This window comes from Scyliorhinus canicula, chromosome 18 (assembly GCF_902713615.1).
Source record: "Scyliorhinus canicula chromosome 18, sScyCan1.1, whole genome shotgun sequence".
NCBI lineage: Eukaryota > Metazoa > Chordata > Chondrichthyes > Carcharhiniformes > Scyliorhinidae > Scyliorhinus > Scyliorhinus canicula.
Window position 1 is genome coordinate 82,538,691 of NC_052163.1, and position 19,148 is coordinate 82,557,838.

At 47.0% G+C, this 19,148-nt stretch overlaps 1 protein-coding gene across 1 annotated transcript in view; it reads right to left on the reverse strand.

The window, feature by feature from the left end:
- Positions 1 to 19,148, reverse strand: part of LOC119952927 — a 1,042,551-nt gene that overhangs the window by 509,471 nt on the left and 513,932 nt on the right.

Consider the following 19,148-nt stretch of genomic DNA (forward strand, 5'->3'; position numbering starts at 1 on the left):
ACTCTCTGTCTTCTTTCAAAAAGCCAATTTCTGATCCACATCTCTAAATCACCCTCAATCCCCAGCCTCCGTATTTTCTGCAATAGCCGACCGTGGGGAACCTTATCAAACGCTTTACTGAAATCCATATACACCACATCAACTGCTCTACCCTCGTCTAACTGTTCAGTCACCTTCTCAAAGAACTCGATAAGGTTTGTGAAGCATGACCTACCCTTCACAAAACCATGCTGACTATCCCTAATCATATTATTCCTATCTAGATGATTATAAATCGTGTCTTTTATAATCCTCTCCAAGACCTTACCCACCACAGACGTTAGGCTCACCGGCCTATAGTTACCGGGGTTATCTCTACTCCCCTTCTTGAACAAAGGGACCACATTTGCTATCCTCCAGTCCTCTGGCACTATTCCTGTAGCCAATGACGACCTAAACATCAAAGCCAAAGGCGCTGCAATCTCTTCCCTGGCTTCCCAGAGAATCCTAGGATAAATCCCATCCGGCCCCGGGGACTTATCTATTTTCACCTTGTCCAGAATTGCCAACACTTCTTCCCTACGCACCTCAATGCCATCTATTCTAATAGCCTGGGTCTCAGCATTCTCCTCCACAATATTATCTTTTTCTTGAGTGAATACTGACGAAAAGTATTCATTTAGTATCTCGCTTATCTCCTCAGCCTCCACACACAACTTCCCACCACTGTCCTTGACTGGCCCTACTCTTACCCTAGTCATTCTTTTATTCCTGACATACCTATAGAAAGCTTTTGGGTTTTCCTTGATCCTACCTGCCAAAGACTTCTCATGTCCCCTCCTTGCTCGTCTCAGCTCTCTCTTTAGATCCTTCCTCGCTTCCTTGTAACTATCAAGCGCCCCAACTGAAACTTCATGCCTCATCTTCACATAGGCCTCCTTCTTCCTCTTAACAAGAGATTCCACTTCTTTGGTAAACCACGGTTCCCTCGCTCGACCCCTTCCTCCCTGCCTGACTGGTACGTACTTATCAAGAACATGCAATAACTGTTCCTTGAACAAGCTCCACATATCCAGTGTGCCCAACCCTTGCAGCCTACTTCTCCAACCAACACATCCTAAGTCATGTCTAATGGCATCATAATTGCCCTTCCCCCAGCTATAACTCTTGCCCTGCGGGGTATACTTATCCCTTTCCATCACTAACGTAAAGGTCACCGAATTGCGGTCACTGTTTCCAAAGTGCTCACCTACCTCCAGATCTAACACCTGGCCTGGTTCATTACCCAAAACCAAATCCAATGTGGCCTCGCCTCTTGTTGGCCTGTCAACATATTGTGTCAGGAAACCCTCCTGCACACATTGTACAAAGAACGACCCATCTAATGTACTCGAACTATATCTTTTCCAGTCAATATTTGGAAAGTTAAAGTCTCCCATAACAACTACCCTGTTACTTTCGCTCTTTTCCAGAATCATCTTCGCCATCCTTTCCTCTACATCCCTAGAACTATTAGGTGGCCTATAGAAAACTCCCAACAGGGTGACCTCTCCTTTCCTGTTTCTAACCTCAGCCCATACTACCTCAGAAGAAGAGTCCCCATCTAGCATCCTTTCCACCACCGTAATACTGTCCTTGACTAGCAGCGCCACACCTCCTCCTCTTTTGCCCCCTTCTCTGAGCTTACTAAAACACCTAAACCCCGGAACCTGCAACAACCATTCCTGTCCCTGCTCTATCCATGTCTCTGAAATGGCCACAACGTCGAAGTCCCAAGTACCAACCCATGCTGCCAGTTCCCCTACCTTATTTCGTATACTCCTGGCATTGAAGTAGACACACTTCAAACCACCTACCTGAACACTGGCACCCTCCTGCGAAGTCAAATCTGTGCTCCTGACCTCTATACTCTCAATCTCCCGTACCCCAAAACTACAATCCAGGTTCCCATGCCCCTGCTGAATTAGTTTAAACCCCCCCCCAAAGAGCACTAACAAATCTCCCCCCCAGGATATTGGTGCCCCTCAGGTTCAGATGTAGACCATCCTGTCTATAGAGGTCCCACCTTCCCCAGAAAGAGCCCCAGTTATCCAGAAATCTGAATCCCTCCCGCCTGCACCATCCCTGTAGCCACGTGTTTAATTGCTCTCTCTCCCTATTCCTCATCTCACTATCACGTGGCACGGGCAACAACCCAGAGATAACAACTCTGTTTGTTCTCGCTCTGAGCTTCCATCCGAGCTCCCTAAAGGCCTGCCTGACATCCTTGTCCTCTTTCCTACCTATGTCGTTAGTGCCAATGTGGACTACGACTTGGGGCTGCTCCCCCTCCCCCTTAAGGACCCGGAAAACACGATCCGAGACATCACTTACCCTTGCACCTGGGAGGCAACATACCAAACGTGAGTCTCTCTCGCTCCCACAAAATCTCCTATCTGTGCCCCTGACTATTGAGTCCCCAATTACTAATGTTCTACTCCTTTCCCCCCTTCCCTTCTGAGCAACAGGGACAGACTCCGTGCTAGAGGCCCGTACCCCATGGCTTACCCCTGGTAAGTCCCCCCCCCCACAAGTATCCAAAACGGTATACTTGTTACTCAGGGGAACGACCGCAGGGGGTCCCTGCACTGACTGCTTCTTCCCAGTCCCTCTTACAGTTACCCATCTATCTCCAGTCTTTGGTGTAACTACTTCCCTGAAGCTCCTACCTATGACCCCCTCTGCCTCCCGAATGATCCGAAGTTCATCCAGCTCAAGCTCCAGGTCCCTAACACGGTTTTTGAGGAGCTGGAGTTGGGTGCACTTCCCACAGATGAAATCAGCAGGGACACTGACGGCGTCCCTCACCTCAAAAATTCTGCAGGAGGAGCATTGTACTGCCTTCCCTGACATCACCTCTAGATTAAAAAAAAACAAGGAAAAGAAAAAGAAAGGAAGAGCTTACCTGATATTACCTCAAACCCTGCTCCCGCTGAAAGTTAAGCAAATTTAAAGGCACTCACTCACCTTCACGACAGGCCCCTGCTCCCGCTTCCCAACCACCGTGGGGTGGGGGGGTTGGTTAGAGGAGGAGGTAGAGTGGGAAACACTCACGAAGTGTTTCAGGTTTAACTGTCACTTGCCAACAGCCCCTCCACAAACCACCTTCAACTTAGGCTGACCGCACTGCACGTATGCAAATTCCCCCAGAACAGCTGATCAGTAGCTCTGCTCTGCTGCCCTCTGCTGGATGCTTGTCTTCACTCAAACTCCTTGGGTCTCCTTCGCCGGTTCCCCTTCAACTTAGGCTGACCGCACTGCACGTATGCAAATTCCCCCAGAACAGCTGATCAGTAGCTCTGCTCTGCTGCCCTCTGCTGGATGCTTGTCTTCACTCAAACTCCTTGGGTCTCCTTCGCCGGTTCCCCTTCAACTTAGGCTGACCGCACTGCACGTACGCAAATTCCACCAGAACAGCTGATCAGTAGCTCTGCTCTGCTGCCCTCTGCTGGATGCTTGTCTTCACTCAAACTCCTTGGGTCTCCTTCGCCGGTTCCCCTTCAACTTAGGCTGACCGCACTGCACGTACGCAAATTCCCCCAGAACAGCTGATTAGTAGCTCTGCTCTGCTGCCCTCTGCTGGATGCTTGTCTTCACTCAAACTCCTTGGGTCTCCTTCGCCGGTTCCCCTTCAACTTAGGCTGACCGCACTGCACGTATGCAAATTCCCCCAGAACAGCTGATCAGTAGCTCTGGTCTGCTGCCCTCTGCTGGATGCTTGTCTTCACTCAAACTCCTTGGGTCTCCTTCGCCGGTTCCCCTTCAACTTAGGCTGACCGCACTGCACGTATGCAAATTCCCCCAGAACAGCTGATCAGTAGCTCTGCTCTGCTGCCCTCTGCTGGATGCTTGTCTTCACTCAAACTCCTTGGGTCTCCTTCGCCGGTTCCCCTTCAACTTAGGCTGACCGCACTGCACGTATGCAAATTCCCCCAGAACAGCTGATCAGTAGCTCTGCTCTGCTGCCCTCTGCTGGATGCTTGTCTTCACTCAAACTCCTTGGGTCTCCTTCGCCGGTTCCCCTTCAACTTAGGCTGACTGCACTGCACGTGTGCAAATTCCCCCAGAACAGCTGATCAGTAGCTCTGCTCTGCTGCCCTCTGCTGGATTCTGATTCTGGATTCTGGATTCCGGATATTGATTCTTTATTTTTTGGAAGGTCTCCGAGGGGTCACACCACCCTCCCCCGCCCCCACACTTTCCGAATGTTGACGACTTGTTCCTTTCAGCTGATACAATTTATTCTCATTGCCAATGTAGGAGGGCAAGATCATACAATTTAGAGTTAAATTTAGAGTTAAATGTAAGAGGATAAGTTCATAAATGATGCGGTACTTGGTGGGGTGGTAAATAGTGAGGAGGATAGACTTAGATTACAGAAGAATATAGACGGCCTGGTCAGATGGGCTGATCAGTGGGAAATGGAATTCATTCTGGTAAAGTGCACGGTGACAATGTTGCTGTCAGTTTGAAGATAGTGGACAGAGAGATGATACCACTGTGAAGGCAATGAATTATGGTAAAGGTCTAAAACGTGACTGTGTCACCAAAAGGAGACAAGAAAGTCTCATTTTCAACAACAGGATAAATCTCCAGAACAAAATATAGATGAATTTCAGAGACAGGGCTCTGAAGCTGTCGAATTTCTGAAGATTGGTCTTGGCTTCTGCGCTGAAGGACAGCTTTGGTGGGAAGGAAATTTTCTGATGAGATTGAAGGGTGGACATCGACTTACTTTCACCAAAGCTAGTCGCCTCTCCCGATGCTCTGGCAGGGTGATCCTCTATGGAAACAAGTGTTGTGTGCTCCATGGACAACTCTTCCTGGCCAGCCAGCGATATACAGGGCATCTCATTGGTGGGTTCAGTGGGACAAAGATCTGAAATCTGCTCTTCCACAACACAGCTCACTCCTCAAACATAAAGAACAGTGTCTTCTTGTGCTTCAGTAGTAGGTTCAAACAGCACATTGATCTCTCAGTGCTACTGATTTAGTGCTACAATGCCTTCTCTCTCATACCCTTTTCAGAAAGGTAACCCAGGTCTAAAGCTCTTCTTGTGGAGGTCACCGTCTGCCACAGAGTCTCCCGTGTCCTCATTGTCTGGCCTGGCTTCAAAAAGAGAGATCCACAATCCCAAAATTTTCCAGGGATTGGTTGAATAGTGATTTCCAGATGGAGAGTCAACCACAACTCAATGAATAAACCTTACTGGCTGTGAGAGGATGAAAATCCACTGGTTCTACACATGACTTTTGGATTCCTCCATGAAAGACGTCCAGTTGCTCTGCAGTAAGTCACCATATGCTTCTTCCAGAATGCCCAATTAGATACTGTCCCAAATGGTCGGATGTTATTAAAATAAATGTATTGTTTTCTTGCGCAAGTAAAATCAAACCACCAGTTGCTTGGTAAACCATGTTTTGGCAGCAACTAAGAGAAAGGAAGGAACAGGAAAGCACAGGGAACACGGTGTTCTTTGTAACTGATTCGATTTAGTAGTCAGAGGGCTGTGAGCGAGAAAGCAGTCGTCAGCCACAGATGAAGTGTCGAAGAAGGAACACCAGGAGAGAGTGAGAGACAGCCATCCGCAGGAAACAGCTCAGCTAGACATGAAGTGCTGAAGGAAGAAGCTAATTTGTGCAAAATATTGTTTCCTTCACTAAACCGAAGACCATTCCCAAGTCGTGGTCACTTGAGATGCACGGTGTGGTAGTCATGATATGGTTGTTGTTTGGGAAATGGAGCACACAATACTTGATTCCATAGAGGGTCACACTGCCTGAGCATTGGGAGAGCCAACTAGATTGGGTGAAAGTATGTCGACATCCACCCTTCAATCACATCAGAAAATCTCCTTGAGGGGCGCCACTCCACATCAAGCGTGGCTGACCTGGAGTCTCTACCGCTCTTACCAACAGCCATTGATATGGTTAGAAGGATTTTCAGATGGACACACTCAACCTGTTTGACCGCATTCTAAAGGCACCTTGCGTGGCCATCAAGTCCTGGGGTGGGACTCAAACCTGGAGCTTCGATCTCAGAGGCAGGGACGCTACCCACTGCACCACTAGAGGAGGTATAGTATAATGGGTTAATAGTTATGGTAATGAGTTAGTGATGCATCTTATGGTGCAACAATGTCAGACTAGAGCTACTCATGTGTAGATGGAAATCGCCCTGTGTAGATCAAGGAGATTCTCCAGCCTTGACCCATAACAAGAGGGATTGAGCAGCTGAAGCCAATACTCGCTGGAGTTTAGAAGAATGAGAGGAGATCAAGTTGAGGTATATAAGATGCTAATGGAGGTTGACAGAGTAGACATGAAGTGGATGTTTCCACTTGTTGGGCATTCGCCGGAACCTTTACAGAATCAAGGAATTGTTTTGAATATCATAACCAATGCCTCCACTATCTCTGCTGCCACTTTTTTTAAGACTCAAGGATGTAGGCCATCAGGCCCTGGCAATCTGTCTGCCTTTAATTCCAATAGCTTGATCACTACTTTTTCCCTAGTGATGGTTGCTATTTTACATCCCTCCTTTTCACCAACCTCTGCGTTCCCTGTTACTATTGGGATGGTTCTAATGTCCTCCACCGTGAAAACCGAGGCAAAATATTGATTCTGTGCCCTTGTCACTTCTGCGTTCCCCATTAACTACCCAGTATCATCCTCAAGGGACCCACATTGACTTGAGCTGCTCTCTTCCTTTTTATATACTTATAGAATCTTTTTCTGTACATTTTATATTTTGCGTTAGATTTCTTTGAGAATTCACCTTTGCCCTTTTTATTACTTTTTCAATAACCCTCTGTTGGTCTTTAAAAGTTTTGAAATTGGGGCGGCATGGTAAAATAGTGGTTAGCACTGCTGCCTCAAAGCACCAGGGATGCGGGTTCAATACCAGCCTTGGGTGACTGCCTGTGTGGAGTTTGCACTTTCTCCCCATGTCTGCGTGGGTTTCCACTGGCTGCTTCGGTTTCCTCCCACTGTCCAACAATGTACAGGTTGGGTGGATTCGTCATGCTAAATTGCCCCTTAGTGTCCAAAAGGTTAACTAGCTTTACTGGGTTATGGAATAGGATATGTGCCTAGATAGAGTGCTCTTTCAGAGGGTCGGTTCAGACTTGATGGGCCGAATGGCCTCGTTTTGCACTGGAGAGATACTATGATTCCAATTCTCCAGCCTGCCACCGAACTTTGCAAATGGCATGTCCTAGTCTTTGTCTTTATGTTATCTTAAAACTCCGTACTTATCCACAGATGCATTGTCCCCTTTTACAATCTTTCTTCCTTGCTACGATATATTTTAGACGTGAGGAATTGAATATCTCTTTAAATATCTGCCACTGTTCATTAGCAGTCCTAGCTTTTAGCCCTTTTTGCAAGTCCACTAGGGCCAAATCTCACCTCATGTGCTTGTAATTATCTTGGTTTAACACCAGAACACTAGTGTAAATATGAGTTATTGCTTTTGAGCTGGAAGCTCGGCTTTGGGATGACACTGATGTCAAAACTACTGTCAGTTTGAATATGAAACTGGACAAATGCTTCAGTACAGACAGTGGTTCCACAGCGTAGCAATGCCTTCCTGCAGTTCTCCTCCAGGTTGTCTGGAGACTGTTGTATTTCCATGGGATGGCAGCAAGATACCCTCGTGCATGTCCAAGGCTGACTGGACAGAGATCGTTGTTGAGGCTAGCAGCTATGGAGTCCACAAGCGATACTGGGCTCAAAAGCCTGTAAGGTTGAATGGCACATCATTACGTCGACAAACTGGCTCTGATGAATGTAGCAAGCCATGTATATGTGTGAGTGAAGTGGTTTGACTGGTGGGAGATTAGATTCAGGGATCAGCACCAGATGGACTGAGTGTGTGGGAGCCGGTTTATGCTGAAAATATCGGCTGGAATTTTCCGGGTGTTCCCATTGCCGTTTGTCCAGTCCCGACGACGGCAAATACCCACAGCAGATCCTGCAAATATTAAAGATACAAAGAACAGGAAAGGAGATGTCGAATTTGGGATTGATTGTTCTGTTTCTCGTCAGCAGCTATTACCAAACTTAGTAAATCAGCAGCAAGAAATTTTACAATATTTGAAACAGCGGGAGGTATGATGAAAAATGACGAAGAAGACCATTTGGATCTGTCATCGGTAAGAACTGACAAGTTCTGTGACTGATCGAAAGATGTGGAGCAGGCAGTTCAATGTGGGGAGGTGTGAGGTGATTCATTTTGGTAGGAAGAACATGGACAGACAATATAAAATAAGGGTACAATTATTGAGGGGGTGCAGGAGCAGAGGAACCTGGGTGTTTCTGATCTTGGAGAACCTCACTGTTAGTTATTCAACTGGAGCATATTTTACTCCCCAACTTACCAGTGACACTTAGAGTTGGGTTTCACCTCATGAACCTCTTTGTTCAAGCTATAGTAGGGGAGCTACGCTACCACTAAATGGGTTGCCAGCTGTCCGAACACAGAAAATGCATAGCAATTATATGCATAGCAATTATATGGCCAGTCCTTCTGAACAGCAGGCACTACAAACAACAATTCAGTTCCATACACAATTCACAACTTGGTCAGTGAAAGCTGCTGCTTGTTAATTAATCCCAACCCTCATCCCACAGTGTGATGAATGATGTCATGGTCGAAATGAGGCAAGCCAAATTCTTAATTGCCTTAAGGTGAGAATGATCAATCCGTGATTGGTTTAATTGGTTTCTCGAGGCTGATGGTCAACTTTTGATATAATTTCAATTATTTGTGGGACCATCCCACTTGTTAATGTTTGTTTCTGTTACCTCGTACGAAGGAAAAATAATCCCCCTTACTCATTTGTTCAGGATGAAGAAATATGCTGTCTATGTTTGGACAGGTTATTTGAAGATCACTATTCCTTCCCTCTGTGCTTACTTGGAATGAGTGTCTTTACTTTTAAAATGACACAAAATCTATATAAAATATGTATAGACAGGGGCTGGTTTAGCTCAGTGGGCTAGACAGTTGGCTTGTGATGCAGAACAAACCCAGAAGTGCGGGTTCAATTCCCGTACCAGATGAGGATTCTGAGTTCTCCCTCTGTGTACCCGAACAGGCACCAGAATGTGGCAGCCAGGGGCTTTTCAAGTAACTTCATTGCAGTATTACTGTAAGCCTACTTGTGACAATAAAACTATAGTACAGATGCACCATAGAAAGCATCCTATCTGGCTGCATCACAGCCTGGTATGGCAACTGCTCGGCCCAGGACCGGAAGGAAATTCAGAGAGTCGTGAATACCGCCCAGTCCATCACACAAACCTGCCTCCCATCCATGGACTCCATCTACATCTCCCCCTGTCTGGGGAAAGCGGGCAGCATAATCAAGGATCCCTCCCACCCGGCTTACTCACCTTTCCAACTTCTTCCATCGGGCAGGAGATACAGAAGTCTGAGAACACGCACGAACAGACTCAAAAACAGCTTCTTCCCCACTGTCATCAGACTCCTAAATGACTCTCTCATTGACTGACCTCATTAACACTACACCCTGTATGCTTCATCCGATGCCAATGCTTATGTAGTTACATTGTATATCTTGTGTTGCCCTATTATGTATTTTCTTGAATTTTGTTTAATTCCCGTTTCTTCCATGTACTGAATGATCTGTTGAGCTGCTTGCAGAAAAATACTTTTCACTGTACCTCGGTACACTTGACAATAAACAAATCCAATCCAATCCAATCGCTTATTGTTGCAAGTAAGCTTCAATGGAGTTGCCGTGAAAAGCCCCGAGTCGCCACATTCGGGCGCCTGTTCGGGGAGGCTGGTACAGGAATTGAACCCGCGCTGCTGGCCTTGTTCTGCATCACAAGCCAGCTGTTTAGCCTACTGTGCTAAACCAGCCCCCTATATCAACATTCAAAAGTGATATGTCGGCTAAATATAATACAGTACATTCAGTAATTCGAAGAACTGAAGATTTACAAGAATTAATTACAGAACTTAATTCTAAACTTACAAAATCGATGACTTTCCTTAAATATCGCAAGTTAAACTACACTAATTCAATCCACAATGCTGACTGTTTTAATACTTTTTTACCATAGCACAATGGACTTCATTGTGAGGGAGGTAGATAGTTTGCACCAGTGGTGATTATTCAAACTTGATGTCTCAGATCACTGTCATCAAGCGATATGTTTTTGTTTTTCTTTGTTAATTGTGTGTAGGATGCTAAGACCGAACGATGGGATGAGCTTGTGTCCTAGAATTCACTATAGAATCATATTGAGTTGACATAGAAACTGTTCCCACTGGTTAGGGAGGCCAGGGCTCAGTGGGACAGAGTCTGAAATTTAGAGCCAGAACTTTCAGGAGTGAAATTTGGTAAATCTTCTACATCCAAGGGTAGTAGAAGTTTGTAACACCTTTCCACAAACAATTGATGATAGATCAATTGTTAATTTAAAATCTATTTTTAGAAATATGTTATCAAACATTTTGAGGGTTAAGAGACAAAGGAAGGAATGCAAAGTTAGGCTTCAGATCAGCCATGATCTCACTGAATGACAGAGCAGGTTTGAGGGGCTGAATGGTCTACTCCTGTTCCTATGTTCCCATGTTGCTGTAGTGCTTTGTCGTTGTAACTGTTTAAAGTGAGACAATTGTCATTTAAAGAGCAGATTTGTTCCAGACAAATATTGGTGAGAAGATTTAATGACTTGTTTATTGATTATAGATTCACAATGGAACATCAACATGACAGAGTCTTCAGGATTTCACATTCTGCAATAGAACGGTTACTGTAAGAAGTGGGGAAATGAAATGTTTCAATTCAGGCAACTTCCCAATATTCTTAACGTTCATTAATTTAGTTCGTTATAATCTCTAACCACAATTTCCAAACATTCTCCATTTCTAATACCAGTTCTCTATGTAGCCATCTAAGATGGACACTGGGCTACAAAATGGAGAACTGCTAAGACTGCAGGGAAAAACAGTCATAGTGAGGACACAGAGCTTGCAAAAGACTGTTTTGCATTTTGCACGTACAGAAACCAGTTTCCAAAGAGTTGCAGAGTTTCAGCCAAAGGTGCAAATGGGAAACAGATCTGCATATTAATGAGGTGATCCCGGCTCAGGCTCAGGTACAATAGAAACATTTAAGTATTAATGGATACTTTTCCATAGACGCCCAGACAGAATGGCGCCAAAGCAACCAAAACAAAGAGCCGCAGGGACCGCCCCAAACATCGAGAAACGACCCCAGGATAGGGGAATTCGAATGATATTGATTGGGAAAGACCCAATCTTTCCTCAAAATCCAGTTTCACCCCAACCTCCAGCCCCGTACAGAAGAGAACATATAAGGCCCAGACCTGTTACATTGAATCCTGACTCCAGTTTTATCACCGGCCGTTGAGCATCAGCCATCGAACCGTAAGTGCCAACACAACAATCGCTACGTGATCCAGACCTTGCTAGCCCTTGACAACTTTGCCAATCAGAAAGTTACAGACCAAGAACGGGACGAAGGCCTTGCTCCCTGACCTTGCCTGTTCCTGTCTAGATAAGTATTTAGTTGTTTAGTATTAGAAGTAAGTTAGTCTCTTTAGCATATGCATGTGTATTTATTATATTTGTTATAATAAACACCAATCGTTTGGACTTACTAATCGGTGTATGGATTTATTACTTTGAACCTGACCTTGATATACTTGTGACGGTGTCTCAATACGGCACCTGGCGACTCCGAGCGTAATTACACATACAGAGCCATAGTAGTGTTAAGCACACGGCCTTTAAACGGAGGCGTGTTAATCACACTCCAGTAAAACGAGCAACATTTAGTGGTGACATCCTGACGGGACGCGGTTACAAGTGGCACCCCCACTCCGTGAGAACCCAGAAATTTGCATTAGAAATCTGATTGGAGAAAAAGGAAAAATCACAAGTAATCAAGGTGTTCAAACCAATAAAGATAATTCGGAAGTGTGTTTTGTGCATGCGTACTAACAGGGTTGTAAGGTTAACCTGAGAGCTTTTTTTTGTTGCGACAAACTGTCGGGAGTTTTGTGAGCGGAACATAGCGAAAGCCTTACCCGTCTTGTAAAACATTACCTCAACACCCCCTGTCCTAAATTAAGAGAGAAAGAGAAAATGGCCATGCAGGCAATCGAACGCCTCATGAACCCAGAACGGTTTGTGGTCGCAGCGACCAGCAGTAGCCGAGTAGGTCAGTGTCCCGTGTGGGAGCTGGAACTCCGCAAGTATCTGAAAGGAAAGGGATGGCCCCTTTGGAACGAGTTCTGTATGAATGAGGAGACAGGTCCCGGAAGTATAGGACATACTTGGTGGGAGAACCTCTCTGAAATTCATAAGAAAAATCTTAGTAAATCACGCAAGCCGATAGCAATCGTGTCCTGTTTGGCACAGTTGCGAGGCACTGAGGAGGTCGTTCAGACGCTCCGAGCAGAGTTAGACGAGAGAAATAGGATGAGCAAAGTTGATGTCAGGGACATAGAAAAGGAAAACCTGGAACTAAGAGGGAAGCTGGCAGAGAAGGGTAGAGAGGTGGATGATGCCAAGAGGGCACATCAGTCATGTCTAGCCCATCTGAGCAGTTCCCAGACCAAGTATGAAAAAGCCTATCAAGACGTGCAACGTGCCGTCCTGATAAGAGAGGAATCGGAAAAGCAGGTAGAGACATTGCAAAGGCAATACTCTGACCTTAAGGCAGCGTTAAGAGCACTCCATGCTGCCACTACTGAGCAAAGACAAAGCACAGTGGATCATGCCAAGTGTAGGAAGCAGATTACGGAGCTGCAATCTCTGCTTTCCGTACAGAATGGGTTCCAAAGTACTTTTGGAACACAGCTAGATGAGGAGAATGCCCCAGACTGGCAAGAATTAAGTGAGACAGCGCAGCGCTATGTTCAAGGAACATGTGCGCCAGCAGCGCAGCAGAAAAGGAAAGCACCCCAACCCCCCACAGATCAAATAGTTACCGCACCTATGAATCCAGTCACCACCCAAAGGAAAGCGACCACAGAAGGCGCACCCGATATCACCTACACCACCCCCTTAACTGTAACCCAACTCAGGGACGCGTGTGAGAAAATCACTCCGTTTCTCCCCACCGCAGACCCCAACCAATTTTTCGCGAATGTGAAACAACTGGCGACCATGTACGGCCTGGATGAGAGAGAGCAGGGTAAGCTCACGGTTCTGAGCTTAGACCCGTCTGTAGTAGCAGCCCTCCCCGACCCGCAGAACGTTGGCGGAGGCACCCTAGAAGAAATGAACACCGCCATTTTAGATGCAATAGGATACAATAGAGGAGACCCAGTCGAAGGACTAAATAAGTGCCGACAAAAGAGGACAGAGCATCCCACAGCATTTGCAGGAAGGCTGTGGATCCATTTCACCGCAGTTTTCGGCGAGTTAGATAGAGCGCATTTGAACCGTGACAATATGGTCAAATGGACGCGCACCATAATCTCCCATGCCACAGATGCAGGACAGAGTGCTTGCAATAACTATGACCCCTCAGAAGAGGCCCATAACGAGAAATGGGTTCTGAAAAGATTGTCCCGCGCTTGGGAACAATCGGTTCAGGGCAAAAGTAAAATAAAGACCCCAGAGGAAGCTCAGGCTGCAGCGGACATTCAAGCAGTAAAAGCGCACCAAAGCCCCGCATGGGTAAATAAAGGGAAGACCAGCCCTCCACAGAAGTCGCTCGAATGCTACAACTGTGGCCAATTAGGACATTTTGCAAAGGAATGCAATGCACCCCAAAGATCACAGAGAGGCCAGCAGACAGGCACTCTGAACAGAAATAGAGCGAAGCCTATCCACAGTATAGGAATACAGTCAGGACAGACCAATGTGCACGGAACGGACTGACGGTGTTCGGGCTCCCCCACTTGGGTCTGTGACACTCTTTGGGATCAATCCGGAAGACCGGTAGTCACAGCAAAGGTTAGAGGGAAGCCCATAGAGTTACTTTGGGACACAGGAGGGTCCCGCACTACAATTAATTCCACCACCACGGCACAGGCAGACACGTGGCCGACCACATCCACCATTACACTTAGTGGTTTTACAGGACACTCACAGCAGGGACACATTACAGCCCCCGTAGCAATCCAGCTAGGGAACATCTCTATCAAACACCCCGTCGTTTTAGTAAATCTTCCCCGTACAGCAGAACACATATTGGGAATAGACTTCATGAATGCCCATAGCCTGTCGTTCGACCCAGTAAACCAGTGTGTCTGGCGAATGGCAAGGTCAGACAGAGCACCCGCTACTCTCACAGTAGGAGAGTATGCTAATCGGATTAGCGCAGTAGGCAACTATTCTTTCGACCTGACTACACTAAGCACGGACAAACAAGTGAGAGCAGTTTTAAATAAACACAGGACAGCATTTGCCAGTCACCGGCACGACTGCGGCAGAATGACTGGACAAGTTCAAGTTACCGGACCTGACCCCTGACCACAGAAACAGTACAGATTTCCCCTAGAAGCAGAGGGAGAAATAGGGAAAGCAATAGATAGCTTATTGGAGCAAGGGGTACTTAGAACAGTAGCCTCGACCAATAATGCTCCTATTTGGCCAGTGAGAAAGCCCGACGGATCATGGCATCTGACCATCGATTATCGGGAGCTCAACAAAGTAACCCCAGCAGTAGCCCACACGGTAGCAACAAGTCCCGAGACCATGCTCAAACAGGGACTCCACTCCACTTATTTCACGGTATTGGACATTAGCAATGGCTTCTGGTCAATCCCATTGGCAAAGACGTGCCAGTACAAATTTGCCTTCACATTCAAAGGACAGCAGTATACGTGGACATGCCTCCCACAAGGATTCCACAATTCCCCCTCCATTTTCCACCGACAGCTGGCGAATGGTTTAGTAAAATTTTCCCGCCCCGAATGTCTGGTACAGTATGTGGACGACCTATTACTGCAGACAGACACAAAGGCAGAGCACATTACGCTTCTGGCCGAGCTCCTGGAACTTTTAACCTCGATCGGATGTAAAGTTAACCCCAGAAAGGCCCAGATATTGGAAAATAAAGTGATGTATTTGGGTACAGTCATCACGCATGGTAAACGCGAGATCGAATTCAAAAGGATTGATTCGATTGTCAAATTGCCCCTGCCCCAGAATGTTTCAGCCGTCCGGTCGTTTTTAGGACTGGTTGGGTACTGTCGGAACCATATTGATAGATTCGCGACAAAGGCAGCCCCACTCTCAGACCTCCTTAAGAAAGGAGCCCCATGGGAATGGCTTCCGCAGCATACAGAGGCTGTGGAAGATTTAAAGAAGGCCCTTAGATCAGCACCCGCGCTACAAGTCCCAGACCAACTCTCCCCCTATGCAATAGAGGTAGCGAGCACTGATCTAACCCTCTCGGCCGTACTACTCCAGGAACGGCACGAGCAGCTACGACCCGTGGCTTACGCCTCAAGACTTTTAGACCCAGTAGAACAAGGATTCTCAGCCTGCGAGAGGCACCTCCTAGCAGTTTTCTGGGCAGTTCAATACTTTTCCTACATTACCGGACTCAACCCCATCACCATTTTGACCGAGCACACCCCCACACAGTTACTCCTAGACGGTCGACTGAAGGACGGTTCAGTTAGCCAGACTAGGGCAGCTAGGTGGACATTACTTTTACAAGGACGGGACATTACGGTTAAACGGACCCTGGACACACACATTTTTAGCCGACAACCTCCAATATCCAGGACATCCCCATGAATGCGAAATTGTAGCACCCCTACACAACACAGGACCCTTCATAGCGAAGACACCCCCCAGGAAGATAGGGAACCCAAGACAAAGCCCCCAACACACAGACACGTGTGGCGCACTGAAAATATACGTGGACGGTTCATCCACAGTTTTAGATGGTGAGCGTATCACTGGATGCGGCATCTATGTCGAGGACGCGCAGGGTCGCGCTTTAGAGGAGATTACATTAAAATTGCCAGGTCACTTAGGCGCGCAGGCAGCAGAGCTCGCGGCCATAGCTTAATAGTGGACCACCCCGTTTCTTTCCCCAGCCCGGCAGACATATATTCGGACAGTCTATATGTCTGCAACAGTTTAACGGATTTTCTACCCCTGTGGAGGACACAAGGTTTTGTCTCCGCAGACGGGAAACCCCTTCCATCAGCCCCTTTACTCCGCCACATCCTAGACAAAGCGAAGGATAGGACCTTTGGAATTATCAAAGTTAGAAGCCACCATAGGTCATCCCCCCCTGGAAATGTAAAAGCCGATGCACTGGCTAAAGCAGGTTCCAGGCGAGGACACTTTTGGACACCCCCAGATAACGCACCAGCCAGCGCCCCTGTGAGTGCAGTTCAAGTCTCACAGACGGACATTAAAGATTTAGCCGAGGCACAGAAGCAGGATGGAGATCTCAGGGAGATTTTTAAAGGGACTTTTGTGCCACAGTACGATAAATTCCGACACGCTTTGACCACACACGAGGGTGTGATCATTAAGGACCAGCTTTATGTGGTCCCGCAACAGGATAGAAATCAAATGATTGCCTTGTTCCATGACGGTCATGGACATCAAGGGATCGACCCGACCACGAGGCACCTCAGGCAACTCTGTTGGTGGCCTAATTTAAGGACCGATGTTACCCATTACATCGAGAATTGCCTTATTTGCGCCCAGAATAACCCGGAGAGGTATTCCAAAAAGGCACAGCTTCGGCATACTCGACCAGTTAATGGCCCCTGGACAAACCTCCAGATCGACTTTATAGGCCCATTGCCCCCTTGTAGGAATGGCTATAAATACGTGCTGGTTGTGATTGATACCTTTACCAAATGGGTAGAGGCATTCCCCTCAGGAACCAATACAGCTAAGACAGCTGCGAAGATCCTGACCCACCACATCTTCACGAGATGGGGTTTACCCAGAAGAATAGATTCAGACCAGGGATCTCACTTCACAGGACGTGTCATGAAGAACGTCCTGACCATATTCAGCATTAAACAAAATTTTCACATTGCGTATCACCCACAGTCAAGCGGGATTGTAGAGCGCATGAATCGGATCCTAAAATCGACCCTTAGAAAAATGGTTCAGGAAAACAATTCAACATGGGATTCAGTGCTCCCATTCGAACTAATGTTCATCCACAACACGGTTTCATCATCCACAGGATTCACCCCACACACACTCATGACCGGACGCCCTATGAAAGGTACAGAATTCCTTTTAGGACTGGACATGACTAGCCCCGAAGTGACGGCCCTCACGCATGAGAAAGCTGTTAAAGACCTAGTTGAGACTGTGAGGTCTGCACAGATTGCAGCCGCAGTTCAACTGGGAAAACGATGAAAACAAAGTACAGCTTGCTTTAATAAGAACGTACACCCCACAGAATTTCAGGTTGGGCAACAGGTAATGCTATCTGTGTACAACCCCAACAGTTTTTTGGCACCAAAATATTCCGGCCCGTACTCAATTTCGGACAAAATTAGCCCCTCAGTTTACAGGATAAAATACCCCAATGGAAAGACTGCGTGGTTTCATATTAACCAACTGAAGGCATGTGGAACACAGTCTAACCACGCACACCATGTCCTGCTGGACGCAGCAGAACATCTCGCCCCGCCCACTAGAGACACGTTTCCACCATCCCCCTCACAGACCAGTTCATCATCGGACTCGCCCACGACTCCGCCCACTGACCACAACAGACCACGCCCCGGAACGCCCACAAGCTGCCACAGCAGAGACAGCGAAACTGACACTGACTTTCAGGACAGCCACAGCACACAACCCTACAGCCCCCACTGTAGCGACTACGACCCCGACTCCAGTGACCCCATGGAGGTCACCTATGTTAAATACCCAGACCCACCACCCGACCCCGACAACCCCGACAATGCCCCTTCAAGTTTAGACCCCACACTTTGGCACAGGGACAATTCATACAGACTTGTCCGTAATGATGAAAGTGACCCCCGGTCACATAATTCCAAGATTGCATGCCTGATCCACACAAGGGTGTGGGATCCGGGAGAGCAGGACGACACGGTGTCTGACTCCCGATACGGCAACCCCTTTGTGACCCTGTTCACAGAGGCAGAGGAAAAGTAAGGTGTCCAGATGATGTAAAATAGGAACCGCTTGAGGGAAGCGATGTCCTTTCTGATGGAACCTGCACGTATGTTTTGTTTGTAAGTTTGCGTTCGTTTGTCTTTAATGTTAATGGTTCAGTTGGAGGCTGGCCATCTTCTTTTCAGCTGAAAAGATTGTGACCACCTCACATGATCGGCTTAAATATCTGGAGCCCAGCTCAACTTTTCACAAGGAGCATCTTGGCTCCTCCCTTGTTTTTAGGTGCCCCTCTATTCGGTGAATAGAGGCTGCAACCCCACGGTTAACACATTCTTGCCCGTTCATTCCAGGTTACTCAGGCAGTGGAGAAACGGCACTGAGGACCCGCCCTGTCTGAGAACCCACTTTGGTCAGCGAAGCTCAGGTACGGCACAGCACACCTTACCCGGGGATTCCATTCAAATCTTACCCGTAGCGGCCCATACGCAACCCATTCGACCTTCTTGTTTCAAAATTTGCTTTCATTTTTCGTTAGGTAGCCCTTCGGCAGCCATCCCACATGCTATTTACATCCAGGAACATTCGGATGGTAAATTTGCAAAGCCTGCGAGACGGCTCGCAGGAGGAAAGTTGTTAGGTGTATTTCTGCTCCTAAATTCGCATTTGAAAAAAAAAAATGAGGGGAGTCACAGGGTGTGACTTGGCCAGTCATTTAAGGGTCAATTGGAATGAGAGGACAGATACACTAACAGTACGGATATTAAACTGTGTATTGACAGATACTGTGCTTGATCCCATAGCTTTCGAAAGTCGAAAGAGGGTTCACGGCAAAGATCGGCCATACAGAAGGAAGAGGACAAAGAGAACGAAGAGAAGACCATGATGGAAGCCTACCTATTAGTTTTAAACGTTGTTGTATTTGTATATGTGGAAGCAAGTCACGTTTCCTCCACAACACCCGCCGTTAATGTTTCCCTCACACCAACTCCCCCGTGCTCAGCACTGATCAGCGAAGTTCAGGCCTGGTGCACAAAATTCA